Below are 22,742 nucleotides of genomic sequence, written 5' to 3' on the forward strand. Positions count from 1 at the left end.
CCCTGGTGCGAGGACCCACAACGCGATCACCGCCGCGGCCCGTAGGCCTCAGGGAAGTGTCAGTGCCAAGTCGGGGCCTGTGGAGAAGCACGGGGCCTCGCCGCTGCCGTCGCAGCATCAGAAGGAAGAGCGAGTGTCCGGGAGTGTCCCGCGCCATTGCGCGCATCGTAAGAAGGGCCCGGAGTGGAACCGAGCGACGAGACCAAGGTAACCCCCGGGGGCTGGGAGGTAGCGTGGCCATGTGGCGGCCTGAGACTTGCCCCCCCCTGCTCCCCGGGAGTCGTGGGAAGGCCCGGTGCGCCCCCTACCAAGTGGGAACGACACCGCATGCAGAGACTGTGACTTTCCCCCCTCCGTGGGATTTCCCGCCGTAATTGTGAGTCTCCCCTCCGTGGGATTACCCTCTCCTGGGGACTGCCGTTGTGCAGGACTCAACAGTGCTCAATGTGTTCTATGTCTCAGTAGCGCTGATCATTCCTTTGTATTCAACAGTGCTCAATGCGTTCTATGTTGGAGTAGCGCTGATCGTCCAATTGTATTGACCAGTGCTCAATGCGTTCTATGTCTCAGTAGCGCTGATCATTCCTTTGTATTCAACAGTGCTCAATGCGTTCTATGTTGGAGGACCGCTGATCGTCCAATTGTATTTACCAGTGCTCAATGCGTTCTATGTTGGAGTAGCGCTGATCGTCCAATTGTATTTACCAGTGCTCAATGCGTTTTATGTCTCAGTAGCGCTGATCATTCCTTTGTATTCACCAGTGCTCAGTGCGTTCTATGCCTAAATAGCGCTGATCATCCATTGGCATACGCCAGTGCTCAATGCGTTCTATGTCTCAGTAGCGCTGATCATTCCTGTGTATTCACCAGTACGCAATGCGTTCTAAGTCTAAGGAGCGCTGATCCCATGTGTTGCATTCACCAGCGCTCAGAGCGTGCTAAGTCCAAGTAGTGGGTAACCTCAGTTTGTGGTCTCAAGCGCTCCATGCGCCAGTGGAGGTCCCAAGTGCAAGGCGCTTCCTGTATCCACAACGCTTATGCTCAGGGTGCTAGGCAAACATTATACGACCGCAAGTTATGCTCATGTGCCTTTGTTTCTTCGTAGACACCAGTAGCGCCACGTGTGCAGGCCCCGGCCCGCAGCATTAGGGAAGTTCATACTGCAGGGATTGCGGAGGTAACCGTAATGAGATGCTGTAATGCACATGTTAAAGTGTACAGGTAATGAGATACTGGAATACACCTGTTAAAGTGTACAGGTAATGAGAAGCTGTAATGCAAATGTAGTAGGACAGGGTCTAGGAGGAGCGCGTCTCCAGAGGAGTATGAGGACAGGAGGGAGGAGAGGCAGTTAAAGTGGGAGCTGGCCAAGTTGGAGCAAGAGAGAGAAAGGGAATTGGCCAAATTGGAACAAGAGAGAGAAAACAAGAGATGGGCAATGGAGGAAAAGAAGCTGGCGCACGAGCTTCAGCTGAAAGAGTTGGAGCTGCGCGCCCTCCAATTGAATGCGTCCAATAAGGACAATGGTGGCAGCATACCTAAAGAGTCTCACGAGTCAAAATTCTACCTACCTAAGGAAGTCATTGCCAATTACACCGTGGGGGACTACATTGCTAAATGGTTGGAGGCATACGAGGTAGCCTAGACTGCCCATGGGGTACCCGAGAGTAATTGGGGAGGTAGTTTATATCGGTATATACCTCCCAATGTCAGGGACACCCTGCTATATTTGGCCAAGGCGGATCAGGTCAGGTATGCCCCCATGAAAGAGGCTTTACTGAAAAAGTTTGGTCTTAACCCCGAGAGGTACAGGCAGAAGTTCCGTGGCAGCCATAAGCTGTCCACACAGTCATGGGTGGATTTTTTTGATTATGCGAGAAAGGCACTAGATGGTTGGGTGCGTGGCAGCGAGGTGCAGGACTATCAAGGGGTGTACAATCTTTTTTTACGGGAGCACCTCTTGGATAAGTGCTTTCCGGAGCTGCGCCAACATCTGGTGGACCGCAAGTTGATGGATCCCCGTGAACTTGCAGAGGAGGCAGATATTTGGGTGAGCACCCGGGTGTCTCACAAGGGCTCCGGGGGAGATGGCTCGAAAGGCGGACAGGGTTTCCCCCAGGAGGGGGGAGATAAAAAGGTGGAGTTCTCTAAAGGCCCCCAAAATAAGTTTGGGAAGGGAGTAGGAACCCCACCCCCGTCCAATTCCACAAGACCCACTTACCCTGATGGGAGTCAGCAGCCTAGGATTGTGCGGTGCTACGAATGTGGGGAGATTGGACACTACAAGGGAGATCCCAAGTGTCGCAAGCGACCCCCAGCCCCAACGGGCGGGAAAAGTCCTGGGGTGAGTAGTATAGCGCTTGGGGTGGAGCTGCCCTTAGATAGGGAAGGGGTGTGGACAGGCCTGACCCTGGTTTCACTCGGGGATAGAGAGGTGGCCCCCGTAGTGTCCCTGCCCCCGAACACTGCTAAATATCAGCAGAGGGTGAGAATTAACGGGGAGGAGGTGGAGGCTCTGAGGGACACAGGTGCCAGCATGACCACTGTAGTGAGGCGGCTGGTGTCCCCAGACCAAGTAGTCCCTGAGGAGTTCCATCCGGCCGTATTGGCTGACGGCAGTGTGAGTCACTATCCAGTGGCTCGTGTTCCATTTGAGTGGGGAGGAGTCAAAGGCCTACTAAGAGTTGCGGTGAGCCCTGCCTTGCCTGTGGGGTGCTTGCTAGGGAACGACCTGGAGCACACCAAGTGGAAAGATGTCGAGTTTCGAGCTCACACCGAGATGCTGGGATTACCAGGGTGGACTTGCGTAGTCACGCGGTCCATGGCTGCCCAGCATGAAACTCACCCTGGGTTGGAGCCTGGAATCATGGCCCAACCCAACACCAGAAGAGGAAAGAAGAAGGTGGTAAAGGACACGCCCCGTGAGATGGATGGGGAGGCCGCAGAGGTGCCCCCGGAGTCCGTGGAGGTGGATGTCGTTCCCGTGGAGGACTTGCCGACCCTTGCTGACTGGCATGTGGGAGGAGGCCCTACCCGGGAGGAATTTTGTCAGGCACAAAGGGCGTGCCCCACGATTGAAGGCATGCGGCGACAGGCCGAAGCCCAAGTGGCCAGTCAGGAGATGGGAGGATATCATGTGTATTGGGAGGATGGTCTCCTATACAGTGAGCCCAGGGTGCCGGTACATGGATCTTCGAGGGCCATAGTGGTCCCCCAATGTTACCGGGCCTTACTGCTGGAGTTAGCGCACGAGATTCCCTTAGCCGGACACCTGGGCCAGGACAAAACCTTTGCACGGTTGGTCCCTTATTTTTATTGGCCCAGGATGAGGATTGCCTCAGACACCTTTTGCAAGACCTGTAAGTCTTGTCAGGCAAGTGGCAAGACTGGGACTAAATTGAAGGTCCATTTGGAACCGCTCCCCGTGGTCGGGACCCCTTTTGAGAGGGTCGGTATTGATATTGTTGGGCCATTGGACCCTCCGACCGCAGCGGGACACCGGTTCATTCTGGTTTTGGTGGACCACGCCACAAGGTACCCAGAGGCTATTCCTCTGAGGACCATCACTGCACCGGTGGTGGCGCGGGCACTATTGGGGATTTTTACCCGAGTGGGATTCCCCAAGGTCGTGGTGTCGGACAGGGGCACAAATTTCATGTCGGCCTACACGCAGGCCATGTGGAAGGAGTGTGGGGTGACCTACCGGTTCTCCACTCCTTACCACCCCCAGACTAACGGACTTGTAGAGCGCTTCAATAAGACATTGAAGGGTATGATCCGGAGCCTGCCAGAGGGCTTGAGGCGTAAATGGGACGTCCTCCTCCCCTGCTTGTTATTCTCCTACCGGGAGGTACCGCAGAAGGGAGTCGGGTTCAGCCCGTTTGAGTTGCTCTATGGCCATCCCGTTAGGGGTCCCCTCAGTTTAGTGAAAGAGGGGTGGGAGAAGACTTCACAGAAGCTTCCCCGTGACATTGTCAGCTACATGCTGGCGTTCCGCAGCCAGATGGCCAAGCTGTGGAAGGCGGCCTCAGAGAACCTGGAGGCTAGCCAGACCGTGATGAAGGAATGGTATGACCACAACGCTCGGATGGTCGAGTTGGACGTGGGACAGAAGGTGTGGGTCATGGAGCCTGGGGAGCTTTGCCCCCTCCAGGACCGGTGGACTGGTCCGTACGACATTGTGGAGCGACGAGGCCAGACCACATACATAGTAGACTTGAAGACCCCCCGTCAGCCCCTCAGGGTGCTCCATGTCAACCGCATGAAGCCGCACCATGAGCGATCAGAGCTTGCTCTCCTGATGGTGACGGATGGGAGCGAGGAGGAAGAGAGTGAAGCTCTTCCTGACCTTCTAGCGGTACAAGAGAAGGATGGTTCGGTGGAAGGTGTAATCCTCTCACCCATCCTTGACCCCAGAGCAACAGAGGGACTGCCGCCATGTCCTGGGACAGTTCGCCTCGTTGTTCTCCCTCACGCCTGGAATCACTCATCTGTGTACCCATGATGTGGACACAGGGGACAGCCCCCCGGTGAAGAACAAGTCTTACCGGCTCTCTGACCGAGTGAAAGATAGCATCCAGCGTGAGGTGGCAAAGATGCTGGAGCTGGGGGTGATAGAACCTTCCAGCAGCCCGTGGGCTAGTCCAGTGGTGTTGGTGCCGAAAGCGGCCCCACCGGGTACGACACCGGAGCTTCGGTTCTGTGTGGACTACCGGGGGTTGAACTCTGTCACGAAGACAGATGCTCACCCCATCCCACGTGCAGACGAGCTGGTGGACCGGCTGGGAGCAGCCCGGTACCTCAGCACCATTGATCTGACATCCAGATATTGGCAGATTGCCATGGCCGATGGAGCAAGGGAGAAAATAGCATTCTCCACCCCCGAGGGCCACTACCAGTTCCGAGTGATGCCCTTTGGGCTCAAAAATGCTCCGGCCACATTCCAGCGGTTAGTGAATCAGGTACTATCTGGTCTGGAGTCCTTCTCAGCAGCCTACCTGGATGATATAGCTGTCTTCAGTGGCACCTGGGAGGACCATCTGCAACACCTCCAGGAGGTATTGCAGGCACTGCAACGTGCTGGCCTAACAATTAAAGCCAGCAAGTGCCAGATTGGACAGGGATCTGTCGTGTACCTGGGACACCTGGTGGGCGGAGGTAAGGTGCAACCCCTCCAGGCCAAAATAGAGACCATCTTGGCTTGGGAGCCCCCCAAGACCCAAACAGAGGTCCGAGCTTTCCTCGGCCTCACTGGGTATTACCGCCGGTTCGTCAAGGGATATGGTACCATCGTAACCCCCTTGACGGAATTGACCTCGAAGAAGCAACCTCGCAAGGTCATATGGACAGCTGCATGCCAAGAAGCCTTTGACACGCTGAAACATGCGATGTGTACCGCTCCAGTACTAGCAACACCGGATTTCAGCAAGGAATTTATTGTGCAGACCGACGCCTCAGAGCACGGCATAGGTGCGGTGCTCTCGCAACTCAACGCTGAGGGTCAGGATTAACCAGTGGCCTTCATATCCAGGAGACTCCTCCCTCGGGAACGGCGATGGAGCACCATTGAGAGAGAAGCCTTCGCGGTGGTCTGGGCTCTGAAGAAGTTGAGGCCATACCTCTTTGGAACTCACTTCCTTATCCAGACCGACCACCACCCCCTTCGCTGGCTCATGCAGATGAGAGGCGAAAACCCCAAGTTGTTGAGGTGGTCCATTTCCCTACAGGGGATGGACTTTCGGGTGGAACATCGGCCCGGAGTTGACCACGCCAATGCTGACGGTCTCTCCAGGTTTTTCCGCCTTAGCGATGAGAACTCCCTAGAGGTTGAGTAGCTCTCCCCTCTTTTGGCTGGGGGGGACGCGTGTTGGACCTGTCAGCCCTAGGGTAGTCTCCCCATCTATTTTTGTTCGTGCCTCATTTTTTCCACCCTCATTTTTGATGTTGGACTTAGGTCTCCGGGCGCCTTTTCATTGCCAACCAGTGTTAAGGTGCAGGTGCTCCCTTCTCCCAAGATGGCTGCCACAGACCCCTGCTACTGCAGAGTGGTCTTTCATAGTAGCACCCTAGCTGCCAGGAGCTGTCTGGAACCCCACAACAATGTTGCAACACCAGCCCGCCTTTTTTGTCCCATAGGTAGAATGGGGAAGCTCCTGGAATGTGTTGGAACCTTCTAGAAGGGAAGTGTGGTTTTTACTTTTGCCGCCTTGGCTAGAGGTCACCTGACCTAGGGATACATAAGTTAGGGAGGGAACTTTTTCCAGTCAGTTGGCCAGTTGGGGTGAAGCAGAGCTGGAGAATCCATGCCGGAGTGTAGGCGGTAGGGCCTAGCCAGGGACTTATGCCTCTGAGAGTGACAGGGCTTAGGTGCTGCCTCTTAAGTGAGTGAGGGATCCTGTGAAACCCACTGATCTTGCCCAGCAGTAGGAGGACCCAGGGAACCTCTGCCCAGCCTGACTAGGAAGGACCTAGTCGCCAACTCATCCCCTACCCCCCAAGGAACAGAACCCCAAGGGCGCCAGTATCATCTGCGCCACAAAGACAGAATATTGAAACTGCAGAAGCGACATCCTGAAACTTCATGCCAAAGCGAATATTGTAACTTCATGAAACGACTGATTGCCTGACTGCTGGGGATCGACCAGGTACTGGCGCTGTGTTTCCTGCGCTGCCAGACCTGACCTGTGACCCCCTGTGCGGGTCTGCTGTCGAGCGCGGAGCTGGCCGAGCTCCCGCTTAATTTGTGACCCCCCCTGGTGCGAGGACCCACAACGCGATCACCGCCGCGGCCCGTAGGCCTCAGGGAAGTGTCAGTGCCAAGTCAGGGCCTGCGGAGAAGCCCGGGGCCCCGCCGCTGCCGTCGCAGCGTCAGAAGGAAGAGCGAGTGTCCGGGAGTGTCCCGCGCCGTTGTGCACATCGGAAGAAGGGCCCGGAGCGGAACCGAGCGACGAGACCAAGGTAACCCCCGGGGGCTGGGAGGTAGCGCAGCCGTGTGGCGGCCTGAGACTCGCCCCCCCCCTGCTCCCTGGGAGTCGTGGGAAGGCCCGGTGCGCCCCCTACCAAGTGGGAACGACACCGCATGCAGAGACTGTGACTTTCCCCCCTCCGCGGGATTTCCCGCCGTAATTGTGAGTCTCCCCTCCGTGGGATTACCCTCTCCTGGGGACTGCCGTTCGCAGGACTCAACAGTGCTCAATGCGTTCTATGTCTCAGTAGCGCTGATCATTCCTTTGTATTCAACAGTGCTCAATGCGTTCTATGTTGGAGTAGCGCTGATCGTCCAATTGTATTGACCAGTGCTCAATGCGTTCTATGTCTCAGTAGCGCTGATCATTCCTTTGTATTCAACAGTGCTCAATGCGTTCTATGTTGGAGTAGCGCTGATCGTCCAATTGTATTTACCAGTGCTCAATGCGTTCTATGTTGGAGTAGAGCTGATCGTCCAATTGTATTTACCAGTGCTCAATGCGTTCTATGTCTCAGTAGCGCTGATCATTCCTTTGTATTCACCAGTGCTCAGTGCGTTCTATGCCTAAATAGCGCTGATCATCCATTGACATACGCCAGTAGTCAATGCGTTCTATGTCTCAGTAGCGCTGATCATTCCTGTGTATTCACCAGTACGCAATGCGTTCTAAGTCTAAGGAGCGCTGATCCCATGTGTTGCATTCACCAGCGCTCAGAGCGTGCTAAGTCCAAGTAGTGGGTAACCTCAGTTTGTGGTCTCAAGCGCTCCATGCGCCAGTGGAGGTCCCAAGTGCAAGGCGCTTCCTGTATCCACAACGCTTATGCTCAGGGTGCTAGGCAAACATTATACGACCGCAAGTTATGCTCATGTGCCTTTGTTTCTTCGTAGACACCAGTAGCGCCACGTGTGCAGGCCCCGGCCCGCAGCATTAGGGAAGTTCATACTGCAGGGATTGCTGAGGTAACTGTAATGAGATGCTGTAATGCACATGTTAAAGTGTACAGGTAATGAGATACTGGAATACACCTGTTAAAGTGTACAGGTAATGGGAAGCTGTAATGCAAATGTTAATGTGTACAAGTTAAGATACATTGCCCTCCAAGATTACCGTGTGTGCTCCTTTGATTAGATAAAATCTGATTAATTTGCATTCACCTTATTGTGTGGCGTCCATTATTGTGTGCGTTTACTGCTTCAGAGGATGCGTGTGTTGTATGGTTGCTTAACACACAGGCCTTTGGGTGCCCAGCCGCTCGTGTCACGTTACCCCCTTAGGGCCTGGAGACCCCAGGTCTTACAGGCACTTTGCCAAAAAAGGGTCATTTTTCACTGTGAAATTATGGTGTGTCCATGTTGCATTTTGCGCCATTTCATGTCGCGGACACTAGGTCTCCCCACGCAAGTGAGGTAGCATTTTTCTCGTAAGACTTTGGGAAATGCGGGATGAGTGCAAATTTGTGGATCCACACAGATTCCCGAACTTTCCACCACAGAAATATGTGGAAAATGTGGGTTTTTTTTCAATTTCTTTAGGTTTGCAAGGGATTCTGGGTAACAGAACCTGGAGGGAGGTAGTCAAGACACCCCATCCTGAATTCCCCTGGGTGTCTAGTTTTCAAAAATGTATAGGTTTGCTTGGTTTCCCTGGGTGCCAGCCGAGCTAGGGTTCAAAAACTACAGCTAGGCACTTTGCCATAAAAGGGTCATTTTTCACTGTGAAATTGTGATGTGTGCACGTTGTGTTTTGCGCCATTTCATGTCGCGGAAACTAGGCCTACCCATGCAAGTGGGGTACCATTTTTCTCTGAAGACTTTGGGGAACGCGGGGTGAGTGGAAATTTGTGGATCCACAATGATTCCAGAACTTTGCACCACAGAAATGGGAGGAAAATGTGTGTTTTTTGACAATTTTATAGGTTTGCAAGGGATTCTGTGTAACAGAACCTGGAGGGAGGCAGTCAAGTCACCCCATTCTGGATTCCCCTGGGTGTCTAGTTTTAAAAAATTTATAGGTTTGCTAGCTTTCCCTAGGTGCCAGCAGAGCTAGGGTTCAAAAACTACAGCTAGGCACTTTGCCAAAAAAGGGTCATTTTTCACTGTGAAATTGTGGTGTGTGCATGTTGCATTTTGAGCCGTTTCATGTCGCGGGCACTTGGCCTACCCATGCAAGTGAGGTATCATTTTTCTCAGAAGACTTTGGGGAAAGCAGGGTGAATGGAAAGTTGTGGATCCACGCAGATTTCAGAACTTTCCACCACAGAAATGTGAGGAAAATATGTTTTTTTGGACAAGTTTTTTGGTTTGCAAGGGAATCTGGGTATAGGACCTGGAGGGAGGAAATCAACTCACCCCATCCTGGATTTCCCTGGGTGTCTAGTTTTCAAAAATGTATAGGTTTGCTAGGTATCCCTCGGTGCCAGCAGAGCTATGGTTCAAAAACTACAGCTAGGCACTTTGCCAAAAAAGGGTCATTTTTCACTGTGAAATTGTGGTGTGTGCACGTTGCATTTTGAGCCGTTTCATGTCGCGGGCACTTGGCCTACCCATGCAAGTGAGGTATCATTTTTCTCGGAAGACTTTGGGGAACGCAGGGTGAGTGGACATTTGTAGATCCACGCAGATCTTAGAACTTTCCACCACAGAAATGTGAGGAAAATGTGTTTTTTTTTACACTTTTGGTTTGCAAGGGATTCTGGGTAACAGAACCTAGAGGGAGGCAGTCAAGTCACCCCATCCTGGATTCCTCTGCATGTCTAGTTTTAAAAAATGTATAGGTTTGCTAGGTTTCCCTAGGTGCCAGCAGAGCTAGGGTTCAAAAACTACAGCTAGGAACTTTGCCAAAAAAGGGTCATTTTTCACAGTGAATTTATGGTGTGTCCACGTTGCATTTTGCGCCATTTCATGTCGCGGACACTAGGTCTACCCACGCAAGTGAGATAGCATTTTTCTCGTAAGACTTTGGGGAATGCGGGATGAGTGCAAATTTGTGGATCCACACAGATTCCAGAACTTTCCACCACAGAAATGTGAGGAAAATGTGTTTTTGTTTTTCAATTTCTTCACGTTTGCAAGGGATTCTGGGTAACAGAACCTGGAGGGAGGCAGTCAAGTCACCCCATTCTGGATTCCCCTGGGTGTCTAGTTTTAAAAAATTTATAGGTTTGCTAGCTTTCCCTAGGTGCCAGCAGAGCTAGGGTTCAAAAACTACAGCTAGGCACTTTGCCAAAAAAGGGTCATTTTTCACTGTGAAATTGTGGTGTGTGCATGTTGCATTTTGAGCCGTTTCATGTCGCGGGCACTTGGCCTACCCATGCAAGTGAGGTATCATTTTTCTCAGAAGACTTTGGGGAAAGCAGGGTGAATGGAAATTTGTGGATCCACGCAGATTTCAGAACTTTCCACCACAGAAATGTGAGGAAAATATGTTTTTTTGGACAAGTTTTTTGGTTTGCAAGGGAATCTGGGTATAGGACCTGGAGGGAGGAAATCAACTCACCCCATCCTGGATTTCCCTGGGTGTCTAGTTTTCAAAAATGTATAGGTTTGCTAGGTATCCCTCGGTGCCAGCAGAGCTATGGTTCAAAAACTACAGCTAGGCACTTTGCCAAAAAAGGGTCATTTTTCACTGTGAAATTGTGGTGTGTGCACGTTGCATTTTGAGCCGTTTCATGTCGCGGGCACTTGGCCTACCCATGCAAGTGAGGTATCATTTTTCTCGGAAGACTTTGGGGAACGCAGGGTGAGTGGAAATTTGTAGATCCACGCAGATCTTAGAACTTTCCACCACAGAAATGTGAGGAAAATGTGTTTTTTTTTACACTTTTGGTTTGCAAGGGATTCTGGGTAACAGAACCTAGAGGGAGGCAGTCAAGTCACCCCATCCTGGATTCCTCTGCATGTCTAGTTTTAAAAAATGTATAGGTTTGCTAGGTTTCCCTAGGTGCCAGCAGAGCTAGGGTTCAAAAACTACAGCTAGGAACTTTGCCAAAAAAGGGTCATTTTTCACAGTGAATTTATGGTGTGTCCACGTTGCATTTTGCGCCATTTCATGTCGCGGACACTAGGTCTACCCACGCAAGTGAGGTAGCATTTTTCTCGTAAGACTTTGGGGAATGCGGGATGAGTGCAAATTTGTGGATCCACACAGATTCCAGAACTTTCCACCACAGAAATGTGAGGAAAATGTGTTTTTGTTTTTCAATTTCTTCACGTTTGCAAGGGATTCTGGGTAACAGAACCTGGAGGGAGGCAGTCAAGACACCCCATGCTGGATTCCCCTGGGTGTCTAGTTTTCAAAAATGTATAGGTTTGCTTGGTTTCCCTGGGTGCCAGCCGAGCTAGGGTTAAAAAACTACAGCTAGGCACTTTGCAAAAAGAGAGTCATTTTTCACTGTGAAATTGTGATGTGTGCACGTTGTGTTTTGCGCCATTTCATGTCGCGGGAACTAGACCTACCCATGCAAGTGGGGTACCATTTTTCTCGGAAGACTTTGGGGAACGCGGGGTGAGTGGAAATTTGTGGATCCACGCAGATTCCAGAACTTTGCACCACAGAAATGTAAGGAAAATGTGTTTTTTTGACAATTCCTTTAGGTTTGCAAGGGATTCTGGGTAACACAACCTGGAAGAAGGCAGTCAAGATACCCCATCCTGGATTCCCCTGTGTGTCCAGTTTCCAAAAATGTATAGGTTTGCTAGGTTTCCCTAGGTGCCAGCAGAGCTAGGGTTCAAAAACTACAGCTAGACACTTTGCCAAAAAAGGGTCATTTTTCACTGTGAAATTGTGGTGTGTGCACGTTGTGTTTTGCACCGTTTCATGTCACGGGAACTAGGCCTACCCATGAAAGTGGGGTACCATTTTTCTCGGAAGACTTTGGGGAACGCGGGGTGAGTGGAAATTTGTGGATCCACGCAGATTCCAGAACTTTGCACAACAGAAATGGAAGGAAAATGTGTTTTTTTGACAATTTTATAGGTTTGCAAGGGATTCTGGGTAACAGAACCTGGAGGGAGGCAGTCAAGTCCCCCCATCCTGGATTCCCCTGCATGTCTAGTTTTCAAAAATGTATAGAGTTGCTATGTTTCCCTGGGTGCCAGCAGAGCTAAGGTTCAAAAACTACAGCTAGGCACTTTGCAAAAAGAGGGTCATTTTTCACTGTGAAATTGTGGTGTGTCCACGTTGCATTGTGCGCCGTTTCATCTCGCGGGCACTAGGCCTACCTGCGCAAGTGAGGTACCATTTTTCTCAGGAGACTTTGGGGAAAGCGGGGGAGTGGACATTTGTGGATCCACGCAGATTCCAGAACTTTCCACCACAGAAATGTGAGGAAAATATGGGTTTTTTGACTATTTTTTTGGTTTGCACGGGGTTATGGGTAACAGTACCTGGAGGAAGGCAGTCAAGACACCCTATCATGGATTCCCCAGGTTGTCTAGTTTTCAAAAATGTATAGGTTTGCTAGGTTTCCCTAGGTGCCAGCAGAGCTAGGGTTCAAAAACTACAGCTAGGCACTTTGCCAAAAAAGGGTCATTTTTCACTGTGAAATTATGGTGTGTCCACGTTGCATTTTTTGCCGTTTCATGTCGTGGACACTAGGCCTACCCACGCAAGTGAGGTAGCATTTTTCTCGTAAGACTTTGGGGAATGCGGGGTGAGTGCAAATTTGTGGATCCACACAGATTCCAGAACTTTCCACCACAGAAATGTGAGGAAAATGGTTTTTTTTGACAATTCCTTTAGGTTTGCAAGGGATTCTGGGTAACAGAACCTGGAGGGAGGCAGTCAAGACACCCCATCCTGGATTCCCCTGGATGTCTAGTTTTCAAAAATGTATAGGTTTGCTAGGTTTCCCTAGTTGCCAGCAGAGCTAGGGTTCAAAAACTACAGCTAGGTACTTTGCCAAAAAAGGGTAATTTTTCAGTGTGAAATTGTGGTGTGTCCACGTTGCATTTTGCGCCATTTCATGTCACGGGTACTTGGCCTACCCACGCAAGCGAGGTACCATTTTTCTCTGATGACTTTTGGGAACGTGGGGTGAGTGGAAATTTGTGGATCCATGCAGATTTCAGAACTTTCCACCACAGAAATGTGAGGAAAATGTATTTTTTTGGACAATTATTTTGGTTTGCAAGGGAATCTGGGTGACAGAACCTGGAGGGAGGAAATCAACTCACCCCATCCTAGATTCTTCTGGGTGTCCAGTTTCCAAAAATGTATAGGTTTGCTAGGTTTCCCTAGGTGTCAGCAGAGCTAGGGTTCAAAAACTACAGCTAGGCACTTTGCCAAAAAAGCGTCATTTTTCACTGTGAAATTGTGGTGTGTGCACGTTGTGTTTTGCACCGTTTCATGTCACGGGAACTAGGCCTACCCATGAAAGTGGGGTACCATTTTTCTCGGAAGACTTTGGGGAAAGCGGGGTGAGTGGAAATTTGTGGATCCACGCAGATTCCAGAACTTTGCACCACAGAAATGTAAGGAAAATGTGTTCTTTTGACAATTTTATAGGTTTGCAGGGGATTCTGGGTAACAGAACCTGGAGGGAGGCAGTCAAGTCTCCCCATCCTGGATTCCCCTGCATGTCTAGTTTTCAAAAATGTATAGGGTTGCTATGTTTCCCTGGGTGCCAGCAGAGCTAGGGTTCAAAAACTACAGCTAGGCACTTTGTAAAAAGAGGGTCATTTTTCACTGTGAAATTGTGGTGTGTCCACGTTGCATTTTGCGCTGTTTCATCTCGCGGGCACTAGGCCTACCTACGCAAGTGAGGTACCATTTTTCTCAGAAGACTTTGGGGAAAGCGGGGTGAGTGGACATTTGTGGATCCACGCAGATTCCAGAACTTTCCACCACAGAAATGTGAGGAAAATGTGGGTTTTTTGACTATTTTTTTGGTTTGCACGGGATTCTGGGTAACAGTACCTGGAGGAAGGCAGTCAAGACACCCTTTCATGGATTCCCCAGGTTGTCTAGTTTTGAAAAATTGATAGGTTTGCTAGCTTTCCCTAGGTGCCAGCAGAGCTAGGATTCAAAAACTACAGCTAGGCACTTTGCCAAAAAAGGGTCATTTTTCAGTGTGAAATTGTGGTGTGTCCACGGTACATTTTGCGCCATTTCATGTCACGGGTACTTGGCCTACCCACGCAAGTGAGGTACCATTTTTCTCTGATGACTTTTGGGAATGTGGGGTGAGTGGAAATTTGTGGATCCACGCAGATTTCAGAACTTTCCACCACAGAAATGTGAGGAAAATTTATTTTTTTGGACAATTTTATTGGTTTGCAAGGGAATCTGGGTAACAGAACCTGGAGGGAGGAAATCAACTCACCCCATCCTGGATTTCCCTGGGTGTCTATTTTTAAAAAATGTATAGGTTTGCTAGGTTTCCCTAGATGTCAGCAGAGCTAGGGTTCAAAAACTACAGCTAGGCACTTTGCCAAAAAAGGGTCATTTTTCAGTGTGAAGTTGTGGTTTGTCCACGTTGCATTTTACGCCATTTCATGTCACGGGTACTTGGCCTACCCATGCAAGTGAGGTACCATTTTTCTCGGAAGACTTTGGGGAACGCGGGGTGAGTGGAAATTTGTGGATCCACGCAGATTCCAGAACTTTCCACCACAGAAATGTGAAGAAAATGTTTTTTTTTTGACAATTTTGGTTTGCAAGGGATTCTGGGTAACAGAACCTGGAGGGAGGCAGTCAAGTCACCCCATCCTGGATTCCCCTGGATGTCTAGTTTTCAAAAATGTATAGGTTTGCTAGGTTTCCCTAGTTGCCAGCAGAGCTAGGGTTCAAAAACTACAGCTAGGCACTTTGCCAAAAAAGGGTCATTTTTCAGTGTGAAATTGTGGTGTGTCCACGTTACATTTTGCGCCAGTTCATGTCACGGGTACTTGACCTACTCACGCAAGTGAGGTACCATTTTTCTCTGATGACTTTTGGGAATGTGGGGTGAGTGGAAATTGTGGATCCACGCAGATTTCAGAACATTCCACCACAGAAATGTGAGGAAAATTTATTTTTTTGGACAATTTTTATGGTTTGCAAGGGAATCTGGGTAACAGAACCTGGAGGGAGGAAATCAACTCACCCCATTCTGGATTTCCCTGGGTGTCTAGTTTTAAAAAATGTATAGGTTTGCTAGGTTTCCCTAGATGTCAGCAGAGCTAGGGTTCAAAAACTACAGCTAGGCACTTTGCCAAAAAAGGGTCATTTTTCAGTGTGAAGTTGTGGTTTGTCCACGTTGCATTTTACGCCATTTCATGTCACGGGTACTTGGCCTACCCATGCAAGTGAGGTACCATTTTTCTCTGATGACTTTTGGGAATGTGGGGTGAGTGGAAATTTGTGGATCCACGCAGATTTCAGAACTTTCCACCACAGAAATGTGAGGAAAATTTATTTTTTTGTACAATTTTTTTGGTTTGCAAGGGAATCTGGGTGACAGAACCTGGAGGGAGGAAATCAACTCACCTCATCCCAGATTCCCCTGGGTGTCTAGTTTTAAAAAATGCATAGGTTTGCTAGGTTTCCCTAGGTGCCAGCAGAGCTAGGGTTCAAAAACTACAGCTAGGCACTTTGCCAAAAAAGGGTCATTTTTCACAGTGAAATTGTGGTGTGTCACATTGCATTTTGCGCCGTTTCGTGTCGCGGGCACTAGGCCTACCCACGCAAGTGAGGTACCATTTTTCTCGGAAGACTTTGGGGAATGCGGGGTGAGTGGAATTTTGTGGATCCACCCAGATTCCAGAACTTTCCACCACAGAAATGTGAAGAAAATGTGGGTTTTTTGACAATTTTGGTTTGCAAGGGATTCTGGGTAACAGAACCTGGAAGGAGGCAGTCAAGTCACCCCATCCTGGATTCCCCTGGATGTCTAGTTTTCAAAACTGTATAGGTTTGCTAGGTTTCCCTAGTTGCCAGCAGAGCTAGGGTTCAAAAACTACAGCTAGGCACTTTGCCAAAAAAGGGTCATTTTTCAGTGTGAAATTGTGGTGTGTCCACGTTGCATTTTGCGCCATTTCATGTCACGGGTACTTGGCCTACCCACGCAAGTGAGGTACCATTTTTCTCTGACGACTTTTGGGAATGTGGGGTGAGTGGAAATTTGTGGATCCACGCAGATTTCAGAACTTTCCACCACAGAAATGTGGGGAAAATTTTTTTTTTTGTACAATTGTTTTGGTTTGCAAGGGAATCTGGGTGACAGAACCTGGAGGGAGGAAATCAACTCACCCCATCCTAGATTCCCCTGGGTGTCTAGTTTTCAAAAATGTATAGGTTTGCTAGGTTTCCTTATGTGCCAGCCGAGCTAGGGTTCAAAAACTACAGCTAGGCACTTTGCCAAAAAAGGGTCATTTTTCAGTGTGAAATTGTGGTGTGTCCACGTTGCATTTTGCGCCATTTCATCTCGCGGGCACTACTCCTACCTACGCAAGTGAGGTACTATTTTTCTCAGAAGACTTTGGGGAAAGCGGGGTGAGTGGACATTGGTAGATCCACGCAGATTCCAGAACTTTCCACCACAGAAATGTGGGGAAAATATGGGGTTTATGACAATTTTTTTGGTTTGCACGGGATTCTGGGTAACAGTACATGGAGGAAGGCAGTCAAGACACCCTATCATGGATTCCCCAGGTTGTCTAGTTTTGAAAAATGTATAGGTTTGCTAGCTTTCCCTAGGTGCCAGCAGAGCTAGGGTTCAAAAACTACAGGTAGGCACTTTGCCAAAAAAGGGTCATTTTTCAGTGTGAAATTGTGGTGTGTCCACGTTACATTTTGTGCCATTTCATGTCACGGGTACTTGGCCTACCCACGCAAGTGAGGTACCATTTTTCTCTGATGACTTTTGGGAATGTGGGGTGAGTGGAAATTTGTGGATCCACGCAGATTTCAGAACTTTCCACCACAGAAATGTGAGGAAAATTTATTTTTTTGGACAATTTTTTTGGTTTGCAAGGGAATCTGGGTAACAGAACCTGGAGGGAGGAAATCAACTCACCCCATCCTGGATTTCCCTGGGTGTCTAGTTTTCAAAAATGTATAGGTTTGCTAGCTTTCCCTAGGTGCCAGCAGAGCTAGGGTTCAAAAACTACAGCTAGGCACTTTGCCAAAAAAGGGTAATTTTTCAGTGTGAAATTGTGGTGTGTCCACGTTGCATTTTGCGCCATTTCATGTCACGGGTACTTGGCCTACCCACGCAAGTGAGGTACCATTTTTCTCTGATGACTTTGGGGAACGCGGGGTGAGTGGAAATTTGTGGATCCACGCAGATTCCAGAACTTTCCACCACAGAAATATGACGAAAATGTTTTTTTTTTACAATTTTGGTTTGCAAGGGATTCTGGGTAACAGAACCTGGAGGGAGGCAGTCAAGTCACCCCATCCTGGATTCCCCTGGATGTCTAGTTTTCAAAACTGTATAGGTTTGCTAGGTTTCCCTAGTTGCCAGCAGAGCTAGGGTTCAAAAACTACAGCTAGGCACTTTGCCAAAAAAGGGTCATTTTTCAGTGTGAAATTGTGGTGTGTCCACGTTGTGTTTTGCACCGTTTCATGTCACGGGAACTAGGCCTACCCATGAAAGTGGGGTACCATTTTTCTCGGAAGACTTTGGGGAAAGCGGGGTGAGTGGAAATTTGTGGATCCACGCAGATTCCAGAACTTTGCACCACAGAAATGTAAGGAAAATGTGTTCTTTTGACAATTTTATAGGTTTGCAGGGGATTCTGGGTAACAGAACCTGGAGGGAGGCAGTCAAGTCTCCCCATCCTGGATTCCCCTGCATGTCTAGTTTTCAAAAATGTATAGGGTTGCTATGTGTCCCTGGGTGCCAGCAGAGCTAGGGTTCAAAAACTACAGCTAGGCACTTTGTAAAAAGAGGGTCATTTTTCACTGTGAAATTGTGGTGTGTCCACGTTGCATTTTGCGCCGTTTCATCTCGCGGGCACTAGGCCTACCTACGCAAGTGAGGTACCATTTTTCTCAGAAGACTTTGGGGAAAGCGGGGTGAGTGGACATTTGTGGATCCACGCAGATTCCAGAACTTTCCACCACAGAAATGTGAGGAAAATGTGGGTTTTTTGACTATTTTTTTGGTTTGCACGGGATTCTGGGTAACAGTACCTGGAGGAAGGCAGTCAAGACACCCTATCATGGATTCCCCAGGTTGTCTAGTTTTGAAAAATTGATAGGTTTGCTAGCTTTCCCTAGGTGCCAGCAGAGCTAGGATTCAAAAACTACAGCTAGGCACTTTGCCAAAAAAGGGTCATTTTTCAGTGTGAAATTGTGGTGTGTCCACGGTACATTTTGCGCCATTTCATGTCACGGGTACTTGGCCTACCCACGCAAGTGAGGTACCATTTTTCTCTGATGACTTTTGGGAATGTGGGGTGAGTGGAAATTTGTGGATCCACGCAGATTTCAGAACTTTCCACCACAGAAATGTGAGGAAAATTTATTTTTTTGGACAATTTTATTGGTTTGCAAGGGAATCTGGGTAACAGAACCTGGAGGGAGGAAATCAACTCACCCCATCCTGGATTTCCCTGGGTGTCTATTTTTAAAAAATGTATAGGTTTGCTAGGTTTCCCTAGATGTCAGCAGAGCTAGGGTTCAAAAACTACAGCTAGGCACTTTGCCAAAAAAGGGTCATTTTTCAGTGTGAAGTTGTGGTTTGTCCACGTTGCATTTTACGCCATTTCATGTCACGGGTACTTGGCCTACCCATGCAAGTGAGGTACCATTTTTCTCGGAAGACTTTGGGGAACGCGGGGTGAGTGGAAATTTGTGGATCCACGCAGATTCCCGAACTTTCCACCACAGAAATGTGAAGAAAATGTTTTTTTTTTGACAATTTTGGTTTGCAAGGGATTCTGGGTAACAGAACCTGGGGGGAGGCAGTCAAGTCACCCCATCCTGGATTCCCCTGCATGTCTAGTTTTCAAAAATGTATAGAGTTGCTATGTTTCCCTGGGTGCCAGCAGAGCTAAGGTTCAAAAACTACAGCTAGGCACTTTGCAAAAAGAGGGTCATTTTTCACTGTGAAATTGTGGTGTGTCCACGTTGCATTGTGCGCCGTTTCATCTCGCGGGCACTAGGCCTACCTGCGCAAGTGAGGTACCATTTTTCTCAGGAGACTTTGGGGAAAGCGGGGGAGTGGACATTTGTGGATCCACGCAGATTCCAGAACTTTCCACCACAGAAATGTGAGGAAAATATGGGTTTTTTGACTATTTTTTTGGTTTGCACGGGGTTATGGGTAACAGTACCTGGAGGAAGGCAGTCAAGACACCCTATCATGGATTCCCCAGGTTGTCTAGTTTTCAAAAATGTATAGGTTTGCTAGGTTTCCCTAGGTGCCAGCAGAGCTAGGGTTCAAAAACTACAGCTAGGCACTTTGCCAAAAAAGGGTCATTTTTCACTGTGAAATTATGGTGTGTCCACGTTGCATTTTTTGCCGTTTCATGTCGTGGACACTAGGCCTACCCACGCAAGTGAGGTAGCATTTTTCTCGTAAGACTTTGGGGAATGCGGGGTGAGTGCAAATTTGTGGATCCACACAGATTCCAGAACTTTCCACCACAGAAATGTGAGGAAAATGGTTTTTTTTGACAATTCCTTTAGGTTTGCAAGGGATTCTGGGTAACAGAACCTGGAGGGAGGCAGTCAAGACACCCCATCCTGGATTCCCCTGGATGTCTAGTTTTCAAAAATGTATAGGTTTGCTAGGTTTCCCTTGTTGCCAGCAGAGCTAGGGTTCAAAAACTACAGCTAGGTACTTTGCCAAAAAAGGGTAATTTTTCAGTGTGAAATTGTGGTGTGTCCACGTTGCATTTTGCGCCATTTCATGTCACGGGTACTTGGCCTACCCACGCAAGCGAGGTACCATTTTTCTCTGATGACTTTTGGGAACGTGGGGTGAGTGGAAATTTGTGGATCCATGCAGATTTCAGAACTTTCCACCACAGAAATGTGAGGAAAATGTATTTTTTTGGACAATTATTTTGGTTTGCAAGGGAATCTGGGTGACAGAACCTGGAGGGAGGAAATCAACTCACCCCATCCTAGATTCTTCTGGGTGTCCAGTTTCCAAAAATGTATAGGTTTGCTAGGTTTCCCTAGGTGTCAGCAGAGCTAGGGTTCAAAAACTACAGCTAGGCACTTTGCCAAAAAAGGGTCATTTTTCACTGTGAAATTGTGGTGTGTGCACGTTGTGTTTTGCACCGTTTCATGTCACGGGAACTAGGCCTACCCATGAAAGTGGGGTACCATTTTTCTCGGAAGACTTTGGGGAAAGCGGGGTGAGTGGAAATTTGTGGATCCACGCAGATTCCAGAACTTTGCACCACAGAAATGTAAGGAAAATGTGTTCTTTTGACAATTTTATAGGTTTGCAGGGGATTCTGGGTAACAGAACCTGGAGGGAGGCAGTCAAGTCTCCCCATCCTGGATTCCCCTGCATGTCTAGTTTTCAAAAATGTATAGGGTTGCTATGTTTCCCTGGGTGCCAGCAGAGCTAGGGTTCAAAAACTACAGCTAGGCACTTTGTAAAAAGAGGGTCATTTTTCACTGTGAAATTGTGGTGTGTCCACGTTGCATTTTGCGCCGTTTCATCTCGCGGGCACTAGGCCTACCTACGCAAGTGAGGTACCATTTTTCTCAGAAGACTTTGGGGAAAGCGGGGTGAGTGGACATTTGTGGATCCACGCAGATTCCAGAACTTTCCACCACAGAAATGTGAGGAAAATGTGGGTTTTTTGACTATTTTTTTGGTTTGCACGGGATTCTGGGTAAAAGTACCTGGAGGAAGGCAGTCAAGACACCCTTTCATGGATTCCCCAGGTTGTCTAGTTTTGAAAAATTGATAGGTTTGCTAGCTTTCCCTAGGTGCCAGCAGAGCTAGGATTCAAAAACTACAGCTAGGCACTTTGCCAAAAAAGGGTCATTTTTCAGTGTGAAATTGTGGTGTGTCCACGGTACATTTTGCGCCATTTCATGTCACGGGTACTTGGCCTACCCACGCAAGTGAGGTACCATTTTTCTCTGATGACTTTTGGGAATGTGGGGTGAGTGGAAATTTGTGGATCCACGCAGATTTCAGAACTTTCCACCACAGAAATGTGAGGAAAATTTATTTTTTTGGACAATTTTATTGGTTTGCAAGGGAATCTGGGTAACAGAACCTGGAGGGAGGAAATCAACTCACCCCATCCTGGATTTCCCTGGGTGTCTATTTTTAAAAAATGTATAGGTTTGCTAGGTTTCCCTAGATGTCAGCAGAGCTAGGGTTCAAAAACTACAGCTAGGCACTTTGCCAAAAAAGGGTCATTTTTCAGTGTGAAGTTGTGGTTTGTCCACGTTGCATTTTACGCCATTTCATGTCACGGGTACTTGGCCTACCCATGCAAGTGAGGTACCATTTTTCTCGGAAGACTTTGGGGAACGCGGGGTGAGTGGAAATTTGTGGATCCACGCAGATTCCAGAACTTTCCACCACAGAAATGTGAAGAAAATGTTTTTTTTTTTACAATTTTGGTTTGCAAGGGATTCTGGGTAACAGAACCTGGAGGGAGGCAGTCAAGTCACCCCATCCTGGATTCCCCTGGATGTCTAGTTTTCAAAAATGTATAGGTTTGCTAGGTTTCCCTAGTTGCCAGCAGAGCTAGGGTTCAAAAACTACAGCTAGGCACTTTGCCAAAAAAGGGTCATTTTTCAGTGTGAAATTGTGGTGTGTCCACGTTACATTTTGCGCCAGTTCATGTCACGGGTACTTGACCTACTCACGCAAGTGAGGTACCATTTTTCTCTGATGACTTTTGGGAATGTGGGGTGAGTGGAAATTGTGGATCCACGCAGATTTCAGAACATTCCACCACAGAAATGTGAGGAAAATTTATTTTTTTGGACAATTTTTTTGGTTTGCAAGGGAATCTGGGTAACAGAACCTGGAGGGAGGAAATCAACTCACCCCATCCTGGACTTCCCTGGGTGTCTAGTTTTCAAAAATATATAGGTTTGCTAGGTTTCCCTAGATGTCAGCAGAGCTAGGGTTCAAAAACTACAGCTAGGCACTTTGCTAAAAAAGGGTAATTTTTCAGTGTGAAATTGTGGTGTGTCCATGTTGCATTTTGCGCCATTTCATGTCACGGGTACTTGGCCTACCCACGCAAGTGAGGTACCATTTTTCTCTGATGACTTTTGGGAATGTGGGGTGAGTGGAAATTTGTGGATCCACGCAGATTTCAGAACTTTCCACCACAGAAATGTGAGGAAAATTTATTTTTTTGTACAATTTTTTTGGTTTGCAAGGGAATCTGGGTGACAGAACCTGGAGGGAGGAAATCAACTCACCTCATCCCAGATTCCCCTGGGTGTCTAGTTTTAAAAAATGCATAGGTTTGCTAGGTTTCCCTAGGTGCCAGCAGAGCTAGGGTTCAAAAACTACAGCTAGGCACTTTGCCAAAAAAGGGTCATTTTTCACAGTGAAATTGTGGTGTGTCACATTGCATTTTGCGCCGTTTCGTGTCGCGGGCACTAGGCCTACCCACGCAAGTGAGGTACCATTTTTCTCGGAAGACTTTGGGGAATGCGGGGTGAGTGGAATTTTGTGGATCCACCCAGATTCCAGAACTTTCCACCACAGAAATGTGAAGAAAATGTGGGTTTTTTGACAATTTTGGTTTGCAAGGGATTCTGGGTAACAGAACCTGGAAGGAGGCAGTCAAGTCACCCCATCCTGGATTCCCCTGGATGTCTAGTTTTCAAAACTGTATAGGTTTGCTA

This window comes from Triturus cristatus, chromosome 1_1, assembly GCF_964204655.1.
Source record: "Triturus cristatus chromosome 1_1, aTriCri1.1, whole genome shotgun sequence".
NCBI classification, from domain to species: Eukaryota; Metazoa; Chordata; class Amphibia; order Caudata; family Salamandridae; genus Triturus; species Triturus cristatus.